The following is a 24,989-nucleotide window of genomic DNA, read 5'->3' as shown; positions in this document are numbered from 1 at the left end:
ACAATGATCCAAGTGCTCCTGATGTATTGTCTATAATACCAAAAGAAAGGGGAAGTATTGTTAATATTTCATGTTGATACTTTTCGTGTTAGTAGTTCTGATCTTCCTCTTTGACAGCAATATAAAGGAACTTTAATTTCAAATCAATGGTTGAGGACCAAAACATGTGCCTGATTCAGATAGAAAAAAAACTTAGCTGTCTGTCACAACAAGTACTTTTTGGACTAAGATGCATTTAGCTTCCATGGTCTATTCCTTCTTTAGGTGGTATTATCAAAGGGTACATCTAAATTGTTGTCATTTGTTTCTGACCATTGATCTATTTACAAAGAGATTCTATTATAATGGTGTTTGAAAGGGTATATAGCTGTTAATCAATGCTTAAATGTTGAATGAACCAGTGAATAGATTCAACTTTTTTGCTTCATGCTTCTTTACTTTTCATCCTAACATTGATTTTATGCTTTTTGCTTGCTTATCTTTATTTCCTGCTTAATTTCTCCCCACAGTTAGGAAGTGTATGAGGTCATCGATGTGCTGTAACATTTAAGAATAGAGACATGTATATGAAAAACACTTAGTACCTGATAAATATGAAAATGAGCTGAATATTTAGAATTTAACTTTAGTCATGATTTTTTAATTCTGCCTTTGATACTTTACCATAAGCCATGACCTTACTTTAAAATAACCAACAGATCTTATAAACATGTGGTTTAATTTGGTAAGCCACTTCATTACTTATATAGTTAAGGGAAACACTGCACAGAGAAATCAAGAGATCTGAAATCAAGAGAGTGAATGGATTTTAAATAGAAGAACTGTGCTTTATTAGGGCTGTGAGACAAGTTTGTAGAATTATAGACTCAGAAAGGTGAGCACTGAGATGAATACAGTGACCAATTAGAAGCTCTCATTTCTCATTTTATTACATGAGGATCAGCAGCTTGACATTCCCAAGAGAGACTGAAGGAAACTTGATAAATCATGCCCACATTTTATTAATAAGCCCAGGACAACGTGACTTCAAATCAAGCTTCAACTTATTCACTGGAGAACAGTAGGAGGAGTTATTAAGTTTCATTTTCAATAACTCAGAGCATTTTATTTCCAGAAACACTTGAATTAAAATCCTTTTGACTGTGAGCAAAACTAACAAGAGGTTACTTAAATAAAAGTTTACAAATGTTATGAAACTAAGAAGTGCTGGCCGAGTGTGGATGTAATATTAGGTTGGCTACCAAGACAGGCTCTGTTCTCCATTATAACATTCACTGCAGGCTCTCTCACTTTTGCTCAGCTCTGCAGGCATGGGTTGGAGTCCAGTAGTGCCCAATCTCTGCTTTTTCCATGGTAAAATTGAAAGTTCATATGAGCCAAATGATCTTGAAAAATCACTCACAGTCCCATATTGACTGATAATGCAGAGGTTGAAATTGATCAATGGAGAAGATATGTTTATGAACCAGTCAACAATAACTTTACCCATTGTTGAAAAAGGAAGCGGTCAGCAGGAAGACATGAATGCAGAAACCAAGAAGGCATCTTTGCCATCTCCGAGTCCTAAGTTTCAGTCTTCCAAGTCCCTTGTTTCTACAGCCACCACTTTAATCAGTTACTACTAAAACAGTAATAGCTGAGACAAGTGGCCCATAAAGGTGAAATGTTTATTTGCCTCACAGTTTCTATGGTTTTTGTATTGATCAACTGGACATTATTCCTTGAGCCTGTGGTAGATAGTGCAACATGGCAGAAAAATATGAGAAAAACACCTCTCACTCCATGGCCACAGTAAAAGAAGAAAGGACTACAGCCTCATGATTCCCTTGGTGGCCTACCTCTGTCACCAGAAGAACCACCTCTAGGCTCTATCATTTAAGTTTCTACCACTTTTCCCCAAGCTGGGACTAAACCCCTTAACTCAAGGGTCATTGGTGACCACCACAGATCTGTAACACAATGATCACATGCCTCCTTTAAATGGATAAATTAGATCTTTATTTCCTTAAACTAATTGTGTCATGTTTTAATCATTTCTGATCTAAAGAATTCTAATGAGGTTTTACCGGAAGTCCCACACCCTCGGATCCCAGCCCGCAGCAGCTCTCTGCTCCCAAACCCTGTGGGAGAGAGACCTCACCGCCTGATCAGGTGGGCACTCCTAAGGCTGCAGAGCGGAGGAGACCACCAACACTGCCCACCCCTACCCACATCCCTGGCCCAAGAGGCAACTGTATAAGGCCTCTGGGTTCCCGTAGGGGAGGGCCCAGGAGCGGCAGGACCCCTGCGCATGAGACACCACCAGAACCTGAAGGAAACAGACCGGATAAACAGTTCTCTGCACCCAAATCCCGTGGGAGGGAGAGCTAAACCTACAGAGAGGCAGACACGCCTGGGAAAACAGAAGAGACTGCACTCTGTGCACATCCAGACGCCAGAGGAAAACACCAAAAGTCATCTGGAACCCTGGTGCACGGAGGCTCCCGGAAAGAGCGGCACAGATCTTCCTGGTTGCTGCCGCTTCGGAGAGGACTTAGGCAGTACCCCACGAGCAAACTTGAGCCTTGGAACCACAGGTAAGACCAACTTTTCCCCTGCAAGAAACCTGCCTGGTGAACTCAAGACACAGGCCCACAGGAACAGCTGAAGACCTGTAGAGAGGAAAAACTACACGCCTGAAAGCAGAACACTCTGTCCCCATAACTGGCTGAAAGAAAACAGGAAAACAGGTCTACAGCACTCCTGACACACAGGCTTATAGGACAGTCTAGCCACGGTCAGAAATAGCAGAACAAAGTAACACTAGAGATAATCTGATGGCGAGAGGCAAGCGCAGGAACCCAAGCAACAGAAACCAAGACTACATGGCATCATCGGAGACCAATTCTCCCACCAAAGCAAACACGGAATATCCAAACACACCAGAAAAGCAAGATCTAGTTTCAAAATCATATTTGATCATGATGCTGGAGGACTTCAAGAAAGACATAAAGAACTCCCTTAGAGAACAAGTAGAAGCCTACAGAGAGGAATCGCAAAAATCCCTGAAAGAATTCCAGGAAAACACAATCAAACAGTTGAAGGAATTAAAAATGGAAATAGAAGCAATCAAGAAAGAACACATGGAAACAACCCTGGACATAGAAAATCAAAAGAAAAGACAAGGAGCTGTAGATACAAGCTTCACCAACAGAATACAAGAGATGGAAGAGAGAATCTCGGGAGCAGAAGATTCCATAGAAATCATTGACTCAACTGTCAAAGATAATGTAAAGCAGAAAAAGCTACTGGTCCAAAACATACAGGAAATCCAGGACTCAATGAGAAGATCAAACCTAAGGATAATAGGTATAGAAGAGAGTGAAGACTCCCAGCTCAAAGGACCAGTAAATATCTTCAACAAAATCATAGAAGAAAACTTCCCTAACCTAAAAAAAGAGATACCCATAGGCATACAAGAAGCCTACAGAACTCCAAATAGATTGGACCAGAAAAGAAACACCTCCCGTCACATAATTGTCAAAACACCAAACGCACAAAATAAAGAAAGAATATTAAAAGCAGTAAGGGAAAAAGGTCAAGTAACATATAAAGGCAGACCTATCAGAATCACACCAGACTTTTCGCCAGAAACTATGAAGGCCAGAAGATCCTGGACAGATGTCATACAGACCCTAAGAGAACAAAAATGCCAGCCCAGGTTACTGTATCCTGCAAAACTCTCAATTAACATAGATGGAGAAACCAAGATATTCCATGACAAAACCAAATTTACACAATACCTTTCTACAAATCCAGCACTACAAAGGATAATAAAGGGTAAAGCCCAACATAAGGAGGCAAGCTATACCCTAGAAGAAGCAAGAAACTAATCGTCTTGGCAACAAAACAAAGAGAAGAAAAGCACACAAACATAACCTCACATCCAAATATGAATATAACAGGAAGCAATAATCACTATTCCTTAATATCTCTCAACATCAATGGCCTCAACTCCCCAATAAAAAGACATATATTAACAAACTGGATACGCAATGAGGACCCTGCATTCTGCTGCCTACAGGAAACACACCTCAGAGACAAAGACAGACACTACCTCAGAGTGAAAGGCTGGAAAACAACTTTCCAAGCAAATGGTCGGAAGAACCAAGCTGGAGTAGCCATTCTAATATCAAATAAAATCAATTTTCAATTAAAAGTCATCAAAAAAGATAAGGAAGGACACTTCATATTCATCAAAGGAAAAATCCACCAAGATGAACTCTCAATCCTCATCTTCGGTTGGTTTATATACAAGTGTGCAATTTCTAGGCTTGAAAGTAAAATGATGCTATCTGGTGCTGGATAGAGGAGCCTTATTTTTTATTATGGCAGCTTGCTATTTTTGTAACATGGTGATTTGGTTGAACACAATAAAGTACAGTAGTAACTGATCTCCCCTTCTTCCTGGATGAGTGAGAAGATGATTAAATGTTGATGTCAGCATCCTTGAGCATATTCAGATGAGCTTCTGCTTCTGTTGAAAAGGATGCTGTGTTTGATTGTGGTCCGAAGCTTTGAAGCATTACTTGGCATCTCCTTCCTTGGAGGTCTCACTGTTTAAACATAACAGATTTGATAGCTTGTTGGTAAGGTGAGGTCCAGCTTGTCTCCACTAGGTCATCTTCATGTGAATCCGGTGGTTATACGGTTTTGTTCTAGGGATATTTCATTTTTTTAATAACGGTTTTAGCTGACATTCATGGAGAGAATGAATCCTTAGAACTGTGCCACTAGTGAAAGGAAATCCTGTCTAGAGTATGTTTCTTTACAAAGCTGTATCACACCATCCTTTGGGCCCTCTGCTGGAAAAGTAGAATCAAGTCTCAAATAATGCCTTTTAAATTGTATCCTCTAGTATTATAGATGTAGGACAGTACTGTATCATACCTCTGTGGATGTAAAATAGCTTGTACCTGCTTTATGATACATAGTAGTGACCGTGCTTTATCAGAGCTGTTTTTAATGATGTTGCTCAGAATGTTTTCTTTCCAGATGATGATTGAGAAGCTAATTAAAAAAAAATGGTGCCAGGTACCACAAGAGTAACAGAACTGTGCTGTTTTCTCGGGTTTTGTTTTTTTACTTTTTTTTTTTTTAATGGAGTGTGCTGGATGTCTCTACAGTTTTGTTCAGATGACTGCAGAACCCGGAAAAGCTGTTGCTGCTGTTGATGCATAACACACTGCTATTATTGGTCTTTTTATATAAATATAAATATATATATACAGATATATAATTTGAATTTTTTGAAACTTTAGCTGTGCTGTCAACTTTGGAAAAAAGTATCCCCGTTTACTGTATTGAGTTGGCACTGTACAGAAATTAACAGCCATATTGGTCTAGAAATGTTGAACTTAAGTTTTTTCCATTTGTACAGGGGTAACACACTGTATTAAATATGTAAGGTCTTATCTACGTGGGTTTGATTACAAAAACTAATAAAGTATTCTCTAAATTTAAAAAAAAAAGAATTCTAATGAATTGAAGCTTATCATATAACTCAAACACAGATAAATGATTCTGGGTCTGAAACTGGTGCATGAAGTGCTACAGGAAATCCAAGATCAGTCCTTATTCTCTGCACATTCATTGCAAGTATTTATGTTCTTATGTGTATGAGTGTCCACACGAGTAACAATTTGTGGGAGGCAAGAAGGCAGTTCAGTTCAACAAGACTAAGCAGATGGTGTGGGTTCAAACTTTGGTTGTCTGACCCTGAGTAGTTAATTTTAGACATATTTAAGCTCAGTACAATTTGGTAAAAACTTTCCTGGTGATAATCAACTCAGTCTTATGTGCACAATAAAACTTACATGAGTCTTCCCAAGGAACAAAATAAGCTCAGTGAAGATCAGACATCAAAGTTCTTTATAAAGTACATGTGACACCTTTGATAAAGATGGTTTCCATAGATTAACTACATGTGACACCTTTCATAAAGATAGTTTCTCTAGATTGACTAAGAAAAACAAGCTTATAATAATGGCCTGGGGGAGGATCTGGTGTAGACACAACCACCCATATAGCACACATGTGACCAGGCTATTAACCATGTCCACTTCTAGCCTTCTGAGCGGATAATACAATTCGTTCCCATGTGTTGAACATTACAGGCTCTCCTAATGCTTATCTGTGAGCACAAAGACCTCTGTGCCTCCAACATGTTTGTATATATGTATGTATGTTTATTCTGGAGGCCGGAAGACAGCACCAGATCCCCTGGAATCAGAGCTATAGATGTGAACTATTGTGTAAGTGATAAATATTGAGCTCAGGTCCTCTGCAAGAGTATCAAGTGTTCTTAATTATTGAGCCAATCTTTCTAATCCTCCTTCAAGTATTCGCCTTGGTCCCTGGGACTCCTTTATTCTTCTTTCTTGTAATTGGATTGTTTTCTTCTCAGGGTCTTATGGAACAAAGTGATTGGCCCATTTTTAAACTTCTATCACCTCTGTATAAATTCTTTGGAAAGAGAGAATTTAATTGAGTAATCATAGATTTAAAATGTTTATTATATTTCAGTGATCTGTGGGTGTATCTCATGCATTATAAAACCAGCTAGTGAAATCCTTTCTAATGTGGTTAAAGCAGTTCTCAGAAAAGAAGGGGGGGTGCTGTAGGCTGATATCCCCCAAATATCAACTGTATATATTTTATTTTCTCTGTCTCTCTAATGATTTCAGAAATACGTGAATATCACGTCTATTCATACAACTTCTAAATGAATTTCACTTTAAGTAATATTCACATCACTTGAAAGGTGTAGAAATCTCACATGGCATCTTTGAAATAAATGTGTTCATCATCATGCAGAGATGCCCCAAAGGGAATCTCTCTTCTAAATACAAGTAAAATGTGATATTGTTGATCTGGGTATGTTCCCACACAGTTGAAGGTGATTTGAGAGAGGGCCCTTGTTGATCTCTGACCACAGTTGTTCATCCCCCCAAAACAAACAAACAAAGAAACAAACAAACAAACAAACAAACTAACTGAGAGCACCTGGAGAAAGCATAGAGCCTCGTTTTGATATCCTGACTAACAATCACTGCTTTCTAAGCTGCTTTCATAATCTGTATCCACTCATGGGTTTAGGTGAAAACATGAGGAACCCTCCAAGCTGGGCAGGAGCTTGCTATGTGTGATTACCTTCTGCTCATTTTCTTTCTTCTTTTCTCTTTTGTATAACAATTGTTTTTGCTTTACCTTAACTTCCAGTACTTATTGATGCAATAAAATTAAGATAGCAAACATGATGATTGCAGATAATTTCTCTTGAAAGACAGTAAAACACCCTGACTCTTACAAATAAACCAAAGCACTTTACATTTATCTCACTGATTTGGGGTGCTCAAACACTAGCTTCTCAGCCTTATTTATAATAGCCAGACGCTGGAAAGGACCCAGATGCCCTTCGACAGATGAAAGGATACAGAAAATGTGGTTCATCTACACAATGGAGTACTACTCAGCTATCAAAAACAATGACTTTATGAAATTCATAGGCAAATGGATGGAACTGGAAAATATCCTGAGTGAGGTAACCCAATCACAGAAAAACACACATGGTATGCACTCACCGATAGGTGGATATTAGCCCGAAGCTCGATTACCCAAGCTACAATCCACAGACCATATGAAGCTTAAGAAGAAGGATGACCAAAGTGTGGATACTTCAGTCCTCCTTAAAAGAGGGAACAAAAATATTCATAGGAAGGGATTTGGACACAAAGTTTGGAGCAGAGACTGAAGGAACAGCCATTCAATGTCTGCCCCACATATGGCCCATCTATCTCTATCTATCTATCTATCTATCTATCTATCTATCTATCTATCTATCTATCTATCTATCTACCTACCTACCTACCTATCTATATATCTTCACCAAAACCTGATCAGATTGATGTAGCTAAGAAGTACATGCTGACAAGAGCAGGTTATAGATCTCTCCTGAGAGGGACAGCCAGAGCATGTTAAATACAGAGGTGAATGCTAGCAGCAAACCATTGAACTAAGAACAAGGTCCCCATTGCAGGAATTAGAGAAAGGGTTGAAGGAGCTAAAGAGGCTTGCAATCCCATAAGAGCAACAATGTCAACCAGCCTCAGCTTCCAGGGACTAAACCACTACCCAAAGACTATAAATGGACTGACCCAAGGCTTCAGCTGCATATGTAGCAGAAGATGACCTTGTTGGGCACCAATGGAAGGAAAAGCCCTTGGTCCTGCCAAGGCTAGATGGACCCCCAGCCCCCAGTGTAAGGCAATGTTGGGGTGGGGGTCAGGAAGGGGTGAGTAGTTGGGTGGGGGAATATCCTTATACAAGAAGGGGATGGGGATAGGATGGGGGCTTATAGACAGGAAACCGGGAAAGGGAATAACATTTGAAATGTAAACAAGAAATACCCAATAACAACAAGAACAAGAACAACAACAACCCACTAGTTTCTTATGTGTGGGCTTGGTCACGTGATGAATACAAGGAGTTTCTTGAAGTGGGGTGTGTGATTCCCAGGAGAATAGTGTGGGTTGCTGTGGCCAATGCTTTCTATTCGATTTCTAGCTTGTGTTTTTTTTAAAAAGGAATTTGATTGTGCTGATGGCTGTGGTTGAAGAAGAGTGATGTACTTACACACACACACACACACACACACACACACACACACACACACACACACACACACACACCGTCTGTCAAACATGTCATGGGGGTTAGAGTATATCCTGGGAAGGAAGTAAAGTTGTGTAAGAGGAATCATCTCAGTGCCTACAGTGACTAACAATCAGCCTGTGTGCAGTTTTGTTTTGTTTTGTTTTTGTTTTTTTAATTGAAAGAAGACAAGAACAAAATGTACTTGGGAGGGGTCGCTGCTCATAGAAGAGTCACACTCAGTGCCTGTTTGCTCTGCTCCAGTTGTGGGTCAGAGTAATGACTCTGGTTCTAGGGCTGGACACATGGTGGTGATTTTTCTTGCTGGTAAAGCTATCATTTGTGGGTCATAATTCATCACTGGATTTTAAAAATGAAATGGAGATGGGTATAGGAAGAAGGAAATAGAAAGACACATGCTGGAAACTGACTCTGAGATGTTTCTTATTCTGGCAGCATCCTACCTTGTCACTCCAAACCTTGTCACTGTTTTCTCTCGGGGTCTTTGTGCGGGGCTGGTATCATTGTCTCCATCCGGCAGTTTTGAATGTGCCTGTTCCTGAGTTTTAATGGATCGATTCGAGGCATCTATTGTTTGCTTCATGTTATTTTCGGTTATTTTGCCAGTTTCTTCTGTCACTTCTAACCACATTACTACTTTGCCTCCTTATTTATCGTTCTGCCTTATGGGTTTATTTTTGCTGAAATACTTATATATGGGTCTTACAACTTCCTAGGAACTTACACAAGGAATTTACTCGCATATTTTCCCATATTCTGTGGTTTTTCTTTCAGTGGGTCATTAGATCTATTAGAATTCTTTCTTATGCTTCTCATAGCATTAATTTACATTTTTCCTATTGTAATTTAAACAGGCAAAACCACTAAACATTATCGTGTATATGTGTATGAGTATTTATTTAATTCTTATTTGATCAGCCGATAGCATTTTAAGATCGTTATGGTAATTTTACTTTAAGGGCTTAATTATTTTTATAATGCATTATTATTAGTATGTATTGGTCTTTTCTCCTTGGTTTCAGATTGATACTTGAACGTACATAATGCAAGTCTAAAGAAATTGGGGAATTTTTAATTAGAGACAAATCTCAAAGCACTTACAAGTTGCTAACACAATCCCATGGCTAATGCTTTTCCAAACCCATCTCTTTTATGACCAAATTCTTCTGTTCACTTCATGAAACTTTGCCTTTCACAGTTGCTTCTAATAAACCTTGTGATCAGCATGCTCTTATTGATCAATTCTATAGCTTAATTAAAACAAATTGTGTATTTAGTATTTCTGTATGGTGCGCTATGAATCTATCATGTAACAAGATTCCTATATGTGTCAGGCATAGCTATGATTGGTAAAGATACACATTTACAAACTTTAAATCATTTAAAAATTTTAGACCGCTTTCCATAATCTTAGTTCTCACTTACTGAGGATTTAGACCTTCCCTCATCAACAGCTAACACACATGTTGTGTGAGGGAACCTCCTCACAGAAGAGCTCCTCTCATATCCTGACACAGGTTCCTCCTAGTAGACCTCAAGAAGGAGGCCGGAGTTGTGTTCTGGTCTGCTTTTGTGATTTTTCTCCTTTAACATCCACTGGGCTGAGTTCTCAGTTCAAACTCACATTATCAGAATTTTGATACGATCTCACCACTTCCAGTTCTGCCACAGGGGAAGGGTCTAGAGCAGCTTGGGGCTGCATGTGGCTGCAGACCTTACTGGTCTGATCAGTTTGCCATCCCCAGGGACTCTTCTCCCTGGCTATTTTCTAAACAGCTTTCCTGTGGCAGATACGCTATCTCTGTGTAGCGTTGCTCTAGTGCACAGTATTGTTTCATTTTTGGTAGGGGAAAAAAAAGTATGGTGCTCAGAACACCATCCTCTTAGGGTGTTTGGAAATAGTAGATTTGCTCTGTGTGCATATTTTCTTCGATTGTGCAACCATAAACAGTTCGGAATTTTTAATAGATTATTATTTTTTGTTTGTTTCACATTCTCTGAATACACTGTGAGATGTTTCCTCATTTAATTTTCTTCCATATTCTAATTTGTGGTTTCTGGCTTTGAGAGGCATAACAATAGATTATTAGCCATTACTGAAAATCCTGGAATACAAATTAAACGGTATTGATTTCTTCTTTGCCTTAGAATGTGTTTTCCTTTATATTCAAGGGAGATTTTTATCTACCTCCACTCTGCTGAGCTTGTCTATTTTGTTAATGTAAATCTATCCCTTACTACTTTGATCTGCACAGCGCATTGGTTTGTATTAGCAGAGAAGTAAGCTCTCTCTTCGTGGAAGTGGACGCCCCTTCTCTCTGAAATCGTGCTGTGTGATGACCCAGGGTGTCAGGGAATCTGTGGGATATCCTATTGGTACTTTCAAAACTAAAAATGTATATTTTTCTTCTATTACAGCATTCTTAATAAAAAAATTTTAAAATTTCTTTTATCTCACATTTCTTTCAAGATTTTATATTTCATAAGCGTACACTATTTGTATATAGTGATTTTATATATATATATATGTATATATATATATATATATATATATATATATATATATATAACTTTTTTCCTTCCCAAGAGAGGGTATGTTGTTTGTCCTTTGGAGTCTGCTGATTTCACTCACCATGATGATCAGAGGCTTTTGTATTTCATTTCGTCCACACATTTCAGTCTTATTCTTTCTTTGACTTACGGCTCCTGTTCTCTCAGTCTATTCCACTCCCTTGCTAAGTTTTCCTTTAATATTTAAAATATTTAGATTCACCGGCCATTTTCTTAGAAAGTAACCATTTTTTAAGTTTATGCTTTTTGTTGTGAAATCTCACCATTTTCTGGTAAAAGCGTTTACTACAGTTTCTTTGGTTTTCCCGTCTTTTCATGGTGGTTTTTCTGAGCCATGTGATGATTCTTAGTTCTGTATTTCTCTTTGTTTTTGAAAACCTGATACTCATATGCATCCACACAGTCTCTCCCACCCCTACCCCCAATACACACACACACACACACACACACACACACACACACACACACACTCATCTCCAGTGAACAAAACGTGTAGTTCAGGTTGTACTCAGAGTCTGTTTACTGGTATTAAGCAGAGGTGGTCCTCTTCCTCTCTTGCTTCTCTCCTGGATAAGTGTTATTGCTGGCAGTTGTTTAAAACAAACATGGAAGGAGAGAGATGCTAGGCACATATTTTGCTTCTGAAAAAAATTATTTCCAGCATTTGCCTTAGGGCAACTCTTATAATTCCTGCATACAGAATTTCACAGTCTGAGATGTCCCCAAATACCCTCATCTCTACCTAAGTTCCTGCTGGCCAGTGTCTTGAACTTGAATTCTTCCAAATCCCTGGTTCATCACTGATAATATTCATTCTTTAACCTTGCTCTTACAGATTTCTTTTCATTGTTAATATATCTAAATATCCAACTGACTGAATCCTGTGAGGTGTGTGACTGGGCTCATTTCGCCTTATCGATCCACTCTCCTCCCCTGGCAATCTCCCTGTAGTACTCAGAACCATAGAGGAGCAAGAATGTAAACACTCTATTTCACATGCGCTTCCTGTCTGAAGGATTCCCACCCATCGTCTCTATCATCCTTGTGCTGGTTTGGATTTTTATTTTTGTTTCGTGTTTGTTTGCTTTTAGTGTCAAGTCAGCACAACCCAGAGTCACCTGGGAAGAGGAAAGCTCAACTAAGGAAATGGGGGAGGACCCAACCCGCTGTGGGCAGTGCCATCTCTTGGCAGGCAGACCTGGGCTGTATAGGAAAGATGGGTGAGTACCAGCCAGTGAAGGAGCAACCAAGCTGTGTTCCTCCCTTGTTCCTGCCTCCAGGTTCCTGCCTTGAGTTCCTGCCCTGACTTTCTCAATGATGGATTATGATGAAATGTATCATTATCATATAGAAAGTTTAGAAGGAACACTCCCCCCATGTTGCATTTGGTCAGAGGGTTCTATAACAGCAACAGAATAGAAAGAGTCCATTCCCTTTAATGCTCTATGAAAGTAAAGAAAACATACTTTGAGAGAACTTCGTACTGAAGGAAACAGCATTCAAATTAGAATGCTTTGTAATTTTAGAATTAAAGAAACACCTAAAACTTCCTCAGAATACTTTACAATGTAGACAATTTAAGAAACCAAACTTCTTCCTGATTACTAATTAATGAAAATATCACTAATGCGTGCCTAGAATCAGTAATTGTGGGAGGAAAAATTTGTCAGACTTCAGTGATGTTTTTCAAGTAAGTCAGCGCCTCATATTTAGACTTGTCGTTTTCTTTCAAGGGAGGAAGAATAAAATGGTTTTGTCCTCTCTTTGGTTTGATAAGGCAGAGTCAGTTGTTCTAGTTCAGTACAAGGAATTCTAACTGGTGCTGGGGAGCTGGTGTTTTGGCTCCCTAGATGTTTCTGGTAATTAGCATACAGGCAACCACAGCGACAATGTTCCTAAGACCCTGAGCTGACGCCTTTAGTCTCTTTAATGTTGTATTCATAGATTTATTTAGTTCAGGGGCTCAAATATTTTATTGAGGCAAGAGAGCCTTAGTTTTTCTGTGGGAACCTTTACAATGTAGTCCAAGTGGAGGTATTTTAGAGGCAGAGCAGGGAAATGTAACAACCCTTTGCTCCCGGGGATTCTGGGTAGCTTCCTTGTAAGAGAAAAGGCTGTTGAACAAAAGGATCTGCTACTAATGTCCTCTTTAACCTTGTGATTGTTAGCTGTAGAAACTGATGTCAAGCCTTGGCCACTTGTATTTTCAAGTTCTGGGGCATGCTGTCTGATTTCCATGTTTCTAGAGAGATTTAAGAGAGAGTGGGGAGGCTGCATTAGTCACTTCCTGACTCAGAGCAATTCTATAGTCCAAGGAAACAGAAGCTAGAGAAGGGAAAATAACACCAGTTAGACATGGTTGCTGAAGACACCCTCAGTCATCATTAGGCGAAGGCAGCCTAGATGGCTCATTATTTGATGGATACTCGTGGGGTGGGAAGCTGTGCTCACAGAATGTAGATTCCAAGTAAGAGAGTTCCTGAAATAGCAATAGGGAGTACAGTCACTACAAATGAGGTGGATTATAAAGAATTCAATAACAGGGTAAATGGTGATCTTGTGTAAATGTACCCCCTCCCCCAAACCAACTGAAGTCCCTGGCTTGGATTTCCTTTCACTCCAGATTTTCAATTACAAAACCAATAATAAAAGCATGGCTTTGATCTTCTTCACCAGTTATGACACCCATGTTCCCAAACAATGGATTTTCTTTTCTTTTTAAATTTAGAGAATACTTTATTAGTTTTTGTAATCAAACCCACGTAGATAAGACCTTACATATTTAATACAGTGTGTTACCCCTGTACAAATGGAAAAAACTTAAGTTCAACATTTCTAGACCAATATGGCTGTTAATTTCTGTACAGTGCCAACTCAACACAGTAAACGGGGATACTTTTTTCCAAAGATGACAGCACAGCTAAAGTTTCAAAAAATTCAAAATATATATCTGTATATATATATATATATATTTATATTTATATAAAAAGACCAATAATAGCAGTGTGTTATGCATCAACAGCAGCAACAGCTTTTCCAGGTTCTGCAGTCATCTGAACAAAACTGTAGAGACATCCAGCACACTCCATTAAAAAAAAAAAGTAAAAAAACAAAAACCGAGAAAACAGCACAGTTCTGTTACTCTTGTGGTACCTGGCACCATTTTTTTTAAATTAGCTTCTCAATCATCATCTGGAAAGAAAACATTCTGAGCAACATCATTAAAAACAGCTCTGATAAAGCACGGTCACTACTACGTATCATAAAGCAGGTACAAGCTATTTTACATCCACAGAGGTATGATACAGTACTGTCCTACATCTATAATACTAGAGGATACAATTTAAAAGGCATTATTTGAGACTTGATTCTACTTTTCCAGCAGAGGGCCCAAAGGATGGTGTGACACAGCTTTGTAAAGAAACATACTCTAGACAGGATTTCCTTTCACTAGTGGCACAGTTCTAAGGATTCATTCTCTCCATGAATGTCAGCTAAAACCGTTATTAAAAAAATGAAATATCCCTAGAACAAAACCGTATAACCACCGGATTCACATGAAGATGACCTAGTGGAGACAAGCTGGACCTCACCTTACCAACAAGCTATCAAATCTGTTATGTTTAAACAGTGAGACCTCCAAGGAAGGAGATGCCAAGTAGTGCTTCAAAGCTTCGGACCACAATCAAACACAGCATCCTTTTCAACAGAAGCAGAAGCTCATCTGAATATGCTCAAGGATGCTGACATCAACATTTAATCATCTCCTCACTCATCCAGGAAGAAGGGGAGATCAGTTACTACTGTACTTTATTGTGTTCAACCAAATCACCATGTTACAAAAATAACAAGCTGCCATAATAAAAAATTAGGCTCCTCTATCCAGCACCAGATAGCATCATTTTACTTTCAAGCCTAGAAATTGCACACTTGTATATAAACCAACCGAAGATGAGGATTGAGAGTTCATCTTGGTGGATTTTTCCTTTGATGAATATGAAGTGTCCTTCCTTATCTTTTTTGATGACTTTTAATTGAAAATTGATTTTATTTGATATTAGAATGGCTACTCCAGCTTGGTTCTTCCGACCATTTGCTTGGAAAGTTGTTTTCCAGCCTTTCACTCTGAGGTAGTGTCTGTCTTTGTCTCTGAGGTGTGTTTCCTGTAGGCAGCAGAATGCAGGGTCCTCATTGCGTATCCAGTTTGTTAATATATGTCTTTTTATTGGGGAGTTGAGGCCATTGATGTTGAGAGATATTAAGGAATAGTGATTATTGCTTCCTGTTATATTCATATTTGGATGTGAGGTTATGTTTGTGTGCTTTTCTTCTCTTTGTTTTGTTGCCAAGATGATTAGTTTCTTGCTTCTTCTAGGGTATAGCTTGCCTCCTTATGTTGGGCTTTACCCTTTATTATCCTTTGTAGTGCTGGATTTGTAGAAAGGTATTGTGTAAATTTGGTTTTGTCATGGAATATCTTGGTTTCTCCATCTATGTTAATTGAGAGTTTTGCAGGATACAGTAACCTGGGCTGGCATTTTTGTTCTCTTAGGGTCTGTATGACATCTGTCCAGGATCTTCTGGCCTTCATAGTTTCTGGCGAGAAGTCTGGTGTGATTCTGATAGGTCTGCCTTTATATGTTACTTGACCTTTTTCCCTTACTGCTTTTAATATTCTTTCTTTATTTTGTGCGTTTGGTGTTTTGACAATTATGTGACGGGAGGTGTTTCTTTTCTGGTCCAATCTATTTGGAGTTCTGTAGGCTTCTTGTATGCCTATGGGTATCTCTTTTTTTAGGTTAGGGAAGTTTTCTTCTATGATTTTGTTGAAGATATTTACTGGTCCTTTGAGCTGGGAGTCTTCACTCTCTTCTATACCTATTATCCTTAGGTTTGATCTTCTCATTGAGTCCTGGATTTCCTGTATGTTTTGGACCAGTAGCTTTTTCTGCTTTACATTATCTTTGACAGTTGAGTCAATGATTTCTATGGAATCTTCTGCTCCCGAGATTCTCTCTTCCATCTCTTGTATTCTGTTGGTGAAGCTTGTATCTACAGCTCCTTGTCTTTTCTTTTGATTTTCTATGTCCAGGGTTGTTTCCATGTGTTCTTTCTTGATTGCTTCTGTTTCCATTTTTAATTCCTTCAACTGTTTGATTGTGTTTTCCTGGAATTCTTTCAGGGATTTTTGTGATTCCTCTCTGTAGGCTTCTACTTGTTCTCTAAGGGAGTTCTTTATGTCTTTCTTGAAGTCCTCCAGCATCATGATCAAATATGATTTTGAAACTAGAACTTGCTTTTCTGGTGTGTTTGGATACTCCGTGTTTGCTTTGGTGGGAGAATTGGGCTCCGATGATGCCATGTAGTCTTGGTTTCTGTTGCTTGGGTTCCTGCGCTTGCCTCTTGCCATCAGATTATCTCTAGTGTTACTTTGTTCTGCTATTTCTGACCGTGGCTAGACTGTCCTATAAGCCTGTGTGTCAGGAGTGCTGTAGACCTGTTTTCCTGTTTTCTTTCAGCCAGTTATGGGGACAGAGTGTTCTGCTTTCGGGCGTGTAGTTTTTCCTCTCTACAGGTCTTCAGCTCAAACAATGGATTTTCAAGCAAGATGAAATCACGAGACTGTAATCTGCCTATGGCTTGCTTATATCCCTAAAACAATTGAGGGGCTGACAACAAAACAGTGCCTTGTTTAGGGGCAAGTTGGGAAATTCCGCTCCCACTTGAAAACTATCAGACACAGTAATGTTAAAGTAAGCTGAAACAAACACAGAGAGGTGCGAGGCCAGGAGTATGACAGCCAGACAGAGTTTAGGCTGCTCAGAAGTTTTCAAGTAGCTTCTTGAGTCTTTGTGACCATGTACCCTGAACAGCTTTATCTAAGGAAGCTCCTGAGAAATAAGTGATCGGTTTGTGGGTGATGTCATTCAAAGTAAATCCTATCACTCTAATAATTTTAAGTCATGGACAAATGCATCAGCAGACCCTTCTGACTATGCCACACAAGTATTTCTGACTTCAATGACATCATCAATAAGTGAATCTGAGGAAGAACCCGTGCGGATGGAGGAATGACATCACATGCTCAATAGAAGCCAAAGTTGGTGTTAGTTCAGGTCCCAGTCAGAGTTGATGGGCATTTTTGTGCACGGTCAGTGCACTGAAGCCTGAGGAGTTTGTTGTTGAAGGGACCAAACCCAGCTCTCTCTTCTACTCTGAATAAACTCTTAATCTCTCTTCTCTCTCCTCATATCCTGCATGCTTCTCCCTTGGTGTTTCTAGAAAAAGCAAACGATTTCTAGCACTAAAATATAGTCAATGTCACCAAAGCATTTGGAGTTTCAAACATAGAAAACTGTTTTTAAAGAAGAAAATATCAAGTATTGTTCCTAATCGTCTTTCCTCTATCCTTATATATGGGTATTTTCTCAAACTTCTTTCTATCCCATCCATCATGACATTTTTGGATTATATTTATAATTTAAAATTCTGCCTCAGAGCTTCCGATGTAGCAGAGAACAACCTTGAACTTCTGACTCTTCTCTCTGCCTTCTCAGTGTTAGCATCATAGGCAAACTTTGTACCCATTGAGCTCTACCCTTAGCCTGTGGTGGTTCATTTCTGTCTTGTGAACTGTTAGGGCATCCTGTCTTCTCTAGCCCAGGCTGGCTCTAGTTTCAGGTAGAGGGGTAGCTTTCTGAGGAAACCAGAAGGGCTTACACTGCCCATTGTCATCGTGCCAGAAAATAAGAAAACATACTTCCATTAACTGTTGAGCTGAGCAGTAATATTCACTATTAAGACAACTGCTGTCCGAGCCAGGCCCACACACCAGCTGACCTCCAAGTGTGTATTAAATACTTGCCTTTGTGCTGTTATCTGTATACAGTGTCTACTTCAGCAGCTATCTCTCCACACAGGAGAAAGACATAGTGCTTTTGACGTGCTTGCTGTCAACCTGCAAGAGACATCCTTTATACGAAGCATTTCTCCTGAGTTGAGGCAAGTAGTGTTATTCCCACTTAAGTTGGAGAACCAGGGCAAGGGGTAGGGCATGATTACAAAACTCCAGAATACAGGGTAGCACTTAGAACCAACCCTGGAAGATATTTAAATGTTACTGCGGGTTTGAGCTGGTAGTGTGCCCCAAGAGATCTGCCATTCTCACACAGATACCAAGATGCTGGGTAAATTCTATCTTGCCCCTCTCTCCTCCCTTCTCTCCTTTCATTCATTTACTGATTTGACTAAGATTTAGACACTAAATTTAAAGGATTAGATTTAAAACCCAAATTTGGAGAATATCAACTTTCTCTAATGCTCCATCCACTCCTCAAACATTGATTAAGTATAAAGCACACAAACTCAAGGAAATTGCTTGAAGACTGTGTGCACTCAAGCAGCAAAATGAAGAGATTGGTCTGGCTTTAGGGAAAGAGTTAAAGTAGCAAAAGAGCCCTTCCACCTTTGCTCATTGTGATTCTGCATATCCATTCACCAGAGAGTTCTTCACCAAACAGTCTAAGGAAACTCCAGCATGATTTACTCTGAAAGCTCTTGTCCGGTATTCTTAGGCTGAAATATGTCCATCAGCAGTTGGAATTTCCTTGTCTCTTGCCTCCATTGCTCCTTTTTATTCTAAGCACTTTTAACCTTTCTCCTTCTCAAGGTTTCTTGGTATCTCGTCCCACCTCCCTCTCACTCTGAGTAACCTCTTCCTTTCTGGAATGTCTTCAGTAGCAAGGCAATGTCAGCAGGTAGTGGGGATACTGAGGATGTCAGAGAGAAAGAAAGAATCAGGACTCGAAGGAGAGATATGGCTCAGGCTGGACCTGGGTACCCAGTGCAGAATGCTTTGTGTGCTTAGTTTTGGAATTTCTTGTCCATGGTTTTCTGCAATTTCCTGTGTCAGCTGTGAAGAGCCAAAATAGAAGCAAAGCTACAAGCTGAATAGTTGTAAAAGATTATACCAGAAACATCAGCAACAAATTTAATCAATCAGATTAATGCTTAACAAATTGGCTAATGTAGAATAAATATGGAATAATTTTATTATCATATACTTTCTTATCTACAGACTTAAACTGTTTTTTCTGGTGTATCAACTAGGGAAACTTTGGGATTTTGTGTGTGTGTGTGTGTGTGTGTGTGTGTGTGTGTGTGTGTTATACATACAGAGCTTTCTTGTTACATGTTAAAAGAACTAAGATGTACCATTACTCTGTTGGTTGTTGACTTATGTAGAAAATTGTGAGTAGTTTAAAAATGAAGTTCCCAGGTATGCATGGGATTTTTATTCCTGAGACCACAACACATAAGAAGTAGCTAATTAGAAATTATTTCTCTTAGAACAGTGGTTTTCAGCCTTTCACAAGGATCACATCTCAGATATCCTGAATTTCAACTATTCACATTACAGTTCCTAATAGAAGAAAAATTACAGTTATGAATTAATAACAAAAATAATTTTATAGTTGGGGGTCACCACGACAGGAAGAACTGTATTAAATGATCAAAGTACTAGGACAGTTGAAAAGTACTATCTGAAAGCCTAAAAGAAAGAAGGAAGGAGCCCAGATATCAGTAGAGACATTTTAAACTGAATAAACCACAAACCTTTGAAAAAGTGATGTGGCATTTCCAGGACAGGCAGTATATATGGTAAATACCGTCACTGTCTTGATTAACCTTGAATGGAACAATTATACAAGAGAAACTTAGAAACAAACAAAATAAAATATGTGTTAAAAGGGTTAGAATAAAAACAATATTATTAATTGTCTGGGAATATCTCGATGCTCACAGTGGTGGGATTCTCTTTGACAGGCTTCCTGGGCACCCTGAGTAAATAAGGAGTTGCTACAAAAATCCATGGCTGCTGTTCATGGCAAAGAACATATTGCAGAGGGCAAGAACGTGCACAGATTCTACATAAACTCACATCCTCAAAATGTTTTACTTTCTGGAGCTGAGAACTTTGGAAACAATGGATTTGGGCTGTGTCCCAGGTAAGGGTTCTCTGTTCTTCAACAGGGCCAGTTGGTCCTTTCCACATAGCTTTTTGGTTTCCAAGTCACAAGTTAAGTGGTTCCGTGGAGGGGAAGCCAATCCCCATTACTTTTCTCTTGACTCTCTTTCCCAGGAAATTTCTATTCCAAATATGGAAATCCATTGCAGGTTCCAAATTCCTCTCAAGGCAATAATGGATTGGCCAGTGACAAGGGAAAACTAAGTGAAGGCAAAGATAATATGAATCTGGTTTGAAAAAGTTTTATTTAGCTATCAATGTGTTCCAGATTATAACTTTCTAGCAGCTCCAGAATTCAGACAGCCTTCCTGATTGTCAAGTGTGGTTCTTTGGTACCTGGTTGGTCCATTTTGGAATGGGAATGGCAAGGGTTCTCTTAAGGCTTTGGAATTAGTCCCCTTATTCCCTCCACAGATATTAATACCTTACTGGTTTACTTAATTATTTCAAGAACACACAGTTTTGGAAAAGTTTGACCAAGACCCATTTTGTAAATAATTTATAGAAGTATGATATGTGGTGCAAGAATGCACACCATGTACTTTGTCATAGTGCCATCACTACCCAGGGGGTTTAAGTGTTCCTTCTCTGGACTGTCCTTTATGGAGAACACCAATGAACAATTTTACAACCAGGGGGGTCAGAATCTGTTGAGAAGTTTGAAATCCTAAGTTCATGCAGCTATCCAGCATCCTCATATAAAGATACCTGCGGAAGGGCACAAGAACCCTGGACCAGGTAGATTTCCAGGTGACACTGTAATAAATGCATTTCTTTGTTTACAGCAATGTGTATTCTATTACAGGTCACGTGTTATAGGAGTTGATTTGAAGACTGTCATGTGACTTGCTTTTTATTAATTCCGAATGAACTTTAAGTAGACAGTTTAGTTTAAAAGACAGGTGAGGAAGTGAAGTTCTACTCTGAAATGATTGCTTTCTTTAACATGCATAGTAAAGGAGTCATAGTTTTTATTTATGCTTGACTAATATATTTATTTACTTGCTTATTTAATTTCTTTTCAAATTTCTGCTGATTAGAATTCATCTTTAACTATCTCTCAAGATTGCTATAACGGTTTGGAATCCTGAATCTACACACTTCTGACCTTTTTTTTTCTCCCTGCTCTATCTAATAATAGTAATGTCAGCAGTACAATGTGAGGCTGTATCTGTTGACTCTCAAAGCATTTTCATGAAGAGTTAGGTCATCTAATTATCATATCAACTTCTGTTCTCAAATCATATCCTCTGGGAATCAAGTGCTGGAGAGGGCACATCACAGAGTCCATTGGGTTGGCCCATTTGGGAATGGGATTAAATGGGCCTTTGGGTAGTGACTATTTTAATTTATGTTTCTTTTGTTTTTATTCACAAAACCATTTTATTCATTTTATGAATATAATACCAATGAAAATGCATACATAGTCTAAGAAACACAATAATAGCACAATTATTATTTAATAGCATACATTATTTATGATGCCATTATCCCCATGAAGGCAGACAGTACTTAGACACATGTAGTACTTAGACACATGTATCAGTTTCATGCACGCGGTCTCATGATTACAAAATCAAGTTTCAGTGTTTATAAATTTAATGGGTTAGCCTTTCTCCAAAATGATATGGAATAGTATAGAGTGTGCTCTTGGACAACTCAGCGAAGCTGAAGCATTCAGTTTCATGAGTAGGATTGCTACACTAACTGGAGAGTTTGAATAGTAGCGACAGTCCATTGCGTTGTTATTGGGAACTGTGACAAGAACCACAAACAAGTAATAAGAAACTGAAAATGATTAGCTTACACTGTGCTTTGGATGTTGTCTATGGATACACAATAGTCACCATAACACTTCAGTATGCTTTTTTTTTTCTTAGCCATTTACCAAGTAACTCAGAAAGGCTCACACGATGTTTAGCTATTATTGTCTCCTTTGGGACAAAGCTTTATGGTAAAACCAGCTGGAAACTAATAGGAAGCCATCTGTTAGAACCTGCTGCCCACCTTTCCTTTCACTGTCCAGTGCTGTGGTTAAGTGAGTTCTTTAGCTATGGGTGCCAAAGACGAAGAAACAAAACAAAACAAAACTTGGAAACAAAGGGTTTATAGCAGAAAATATAGGTGATTGAGTGCATGCTTTTGCCTGCAGCCTTAACTGGACATCTGGTTTACATTTTCTGTGTACTTCAGTATTTTACTAGCTCTTGAAAACACAATAGGAAAATTAAACCACATATATATATAAAAGAAGCTGTTAAAGATCCAGACAGGGAGTGGAGAAGGAAGCTGTATCAAGAACAAAAACTGGAACAGTCTACCTCCTTCAAAGAAGACAAAAAAAATACCCCTGCCCTCCATACATAAGGAACATGGGAACAGGGATACACAGTAGTTTCTTTCCATGCATCAGTGTGGAGACACAGGAGAAGCACCTTCCCTCTATTCAAGGATTCTTAGTCAAATGTTTATATTTTGTCATCAAACCTAAGAAGAAAAGAAGATCTGAAGAAACCCAAGACATAGTTAAACTGGTAAAACAAACAACAACAACAAAAAAAAACCAGTAACATTATCAATAACAACCACAAAAAAATCCCATGATCTGTGTTTTCTTTTTAATCTCCTTATCTCACCTCATTGTCTACCCCATCAAGAAAATGCTGAAATTTTGTAATGACAGAAAGGAGTAGCTATGATTTCCAATGTAGAAAGCTGAGTTCTGCTATACACACACACGTACACACACACACACACACACACATACACACATACACACACACACACACAAATTCGAATAGGACTTAGTACTTCAAGGGGAAATTATGTTTAGAAATGCAACGATTAGGAGGAGGAAACCACGATGAGAGGATAGAGCATCTGTTGTTTCCATACTGGTCTCCTTGTAAAGGACTGATAACACTCTACATTCTTCTGACTCATCTTATCAGCTTATTCCAAATCTTGGACATCATAAAATTCAATAAAATGTCAACATGGGGATAAATGCTCATTTGTCTTTTCTAGGAAGGGCTTCCTTTGCCAGGAATATACTCAGCTTCCCAAAGGTTAGCAACACTTGTACCAACACACTGTGTCCTTTCCGAATCAGGACCAAGGAGCAGTCTTGTGGAATTTGGCTGTAGATATAATCTTTGTCTGATTTTTTTAAAAAAAATAATACAGTTTTGTTCCATTTCAGACTCAGAAAGTATATTAATGGTCAAGAAAGGAGGTTTTGTCCTTTGGAACCTTTAATGATTTAGTTTGCGTAGTTTGAGTTGTAAATTGGTGGGGTGAGAATGTGGGCAGCTCTGTTAACTGGCTGGGGCTCCTGAAGTGATTCATTTGACACAGACTTCTAGTAGGTCTGGGTTTCTTCCTGTCCAGACACTTGCAGAGTGTTTCCGGAAGTGGTGGGGCTGTGTTCCAACTCCATACAAGCTCAGCTCTTCTCTATCTTAGGAGAAAAACTGTAGAGCACACTTACTTTTTTATCCTACTTGATGTGATGAGAATTGTTCATTTAGCATGCTGAAACAATCTGCTTCCATATTGTATCCTGTCTCCTTTCTCTTGTCGCTCCATTTTTCTCCTCTCCTGATTTTGAAGATATTGAATACCTGAGTTCAAATCCCAATTCTGGTAGCTTTTGTGCGATGTCCTTCCATTTCATCCTTACCCAAGAGGATAATATAGGCACCTCTTCTCAGAGAGCTCTTAGGGGGACACATCGACACACAGGAATGACTCAGAATAACCTGCAGCTCACTGTGAAAATTATACTATTGCTTGAAATCAGGGTCAGGGTGAGGCAGTAGAGAGTACTGGTGGAGTTTTATTGGCCCAGTCCTTGAATTTTGATGTCTGTCTGTCTGTCTGTCTGTCTGTCTGTCTCTCTCTCTCTCTCTCTCTCTCTCTCTCTCTCTCTCTCTGTGTGTGTGTGTGTGTGTGTGTGTGTGTGTGTGTGTGTGTGTGTGTAAGAACAAGGGTACTAGATACTTTGGCCAGAAAAATATCTTCAAGTAGCCAAGAATATAATGTGCATGATCAACGGGGAAGTTGTGTGCTTATGAGTTGGGACTAGCAGCTAATTTAGACCAACCTTCCTGAAGCTTGACCTGGCAGTATAAAACAGAAGATTTAAAATACAGTTGTGTTTTGATACTGCTATCCCATTGGGCAAATTTTCCCAAGGATGTAACTTGTATAAGGATGTAGGAAGACGTGGCTATGCTCCAGAAATATTCATTGTAGTGCTCATTCAATAAAAATGTAAGCAGCACCAATTGGTTAAACAAAGTGTAGGGATTTCCAACAATAGATCACTGTGCTGGAGAAAATGTATTTATTACTATGGGAAATTATAATATACACACCAATGAAAATAATGATTTTAAATCCATAAGTTTGGTTTGTATATAGAGTAGTGGGAGGCAGCTTGGGCACTGGGTATGTCTCTATAGGGTTCAGTAGTCTTCTTTGAGGTAGTCATTTGGGTATGGTTTTAATGTAGTGGTTTCCATCCTGTGGACTGTGATCCCTTTGGGGGTACAATGAGCCTTTTATAGAGGTCACCTAAGACCACAGATATTTATATTACAATTCATAAAAGTAGCAAAATCACTATTTTAGATTTTGTTTTTCCCTATATATTCTGATTTTCAGTATTCGACAT

The sequence above is a fragment of the Rattus norvegicus genome, chromosome 8, assembly GCF_021556685.1.
Source record: "Rattus norvegicus strain SHRSP/BbbUtx chromosome 8, alternate assembly SHRSP_T2T, whole genome shotgun sequence".
Classification (NCBI taxonomy): Eukaryota; Metazoa; Chordata; class Mammalia; order Rodentia; family Muridae; genus Rattus; species Rattus norvegicus.
The sequence above is the reverse complement of the archived record's forward strand: the minus strand, read 5'-3'. Positions refer to the sequence as shown.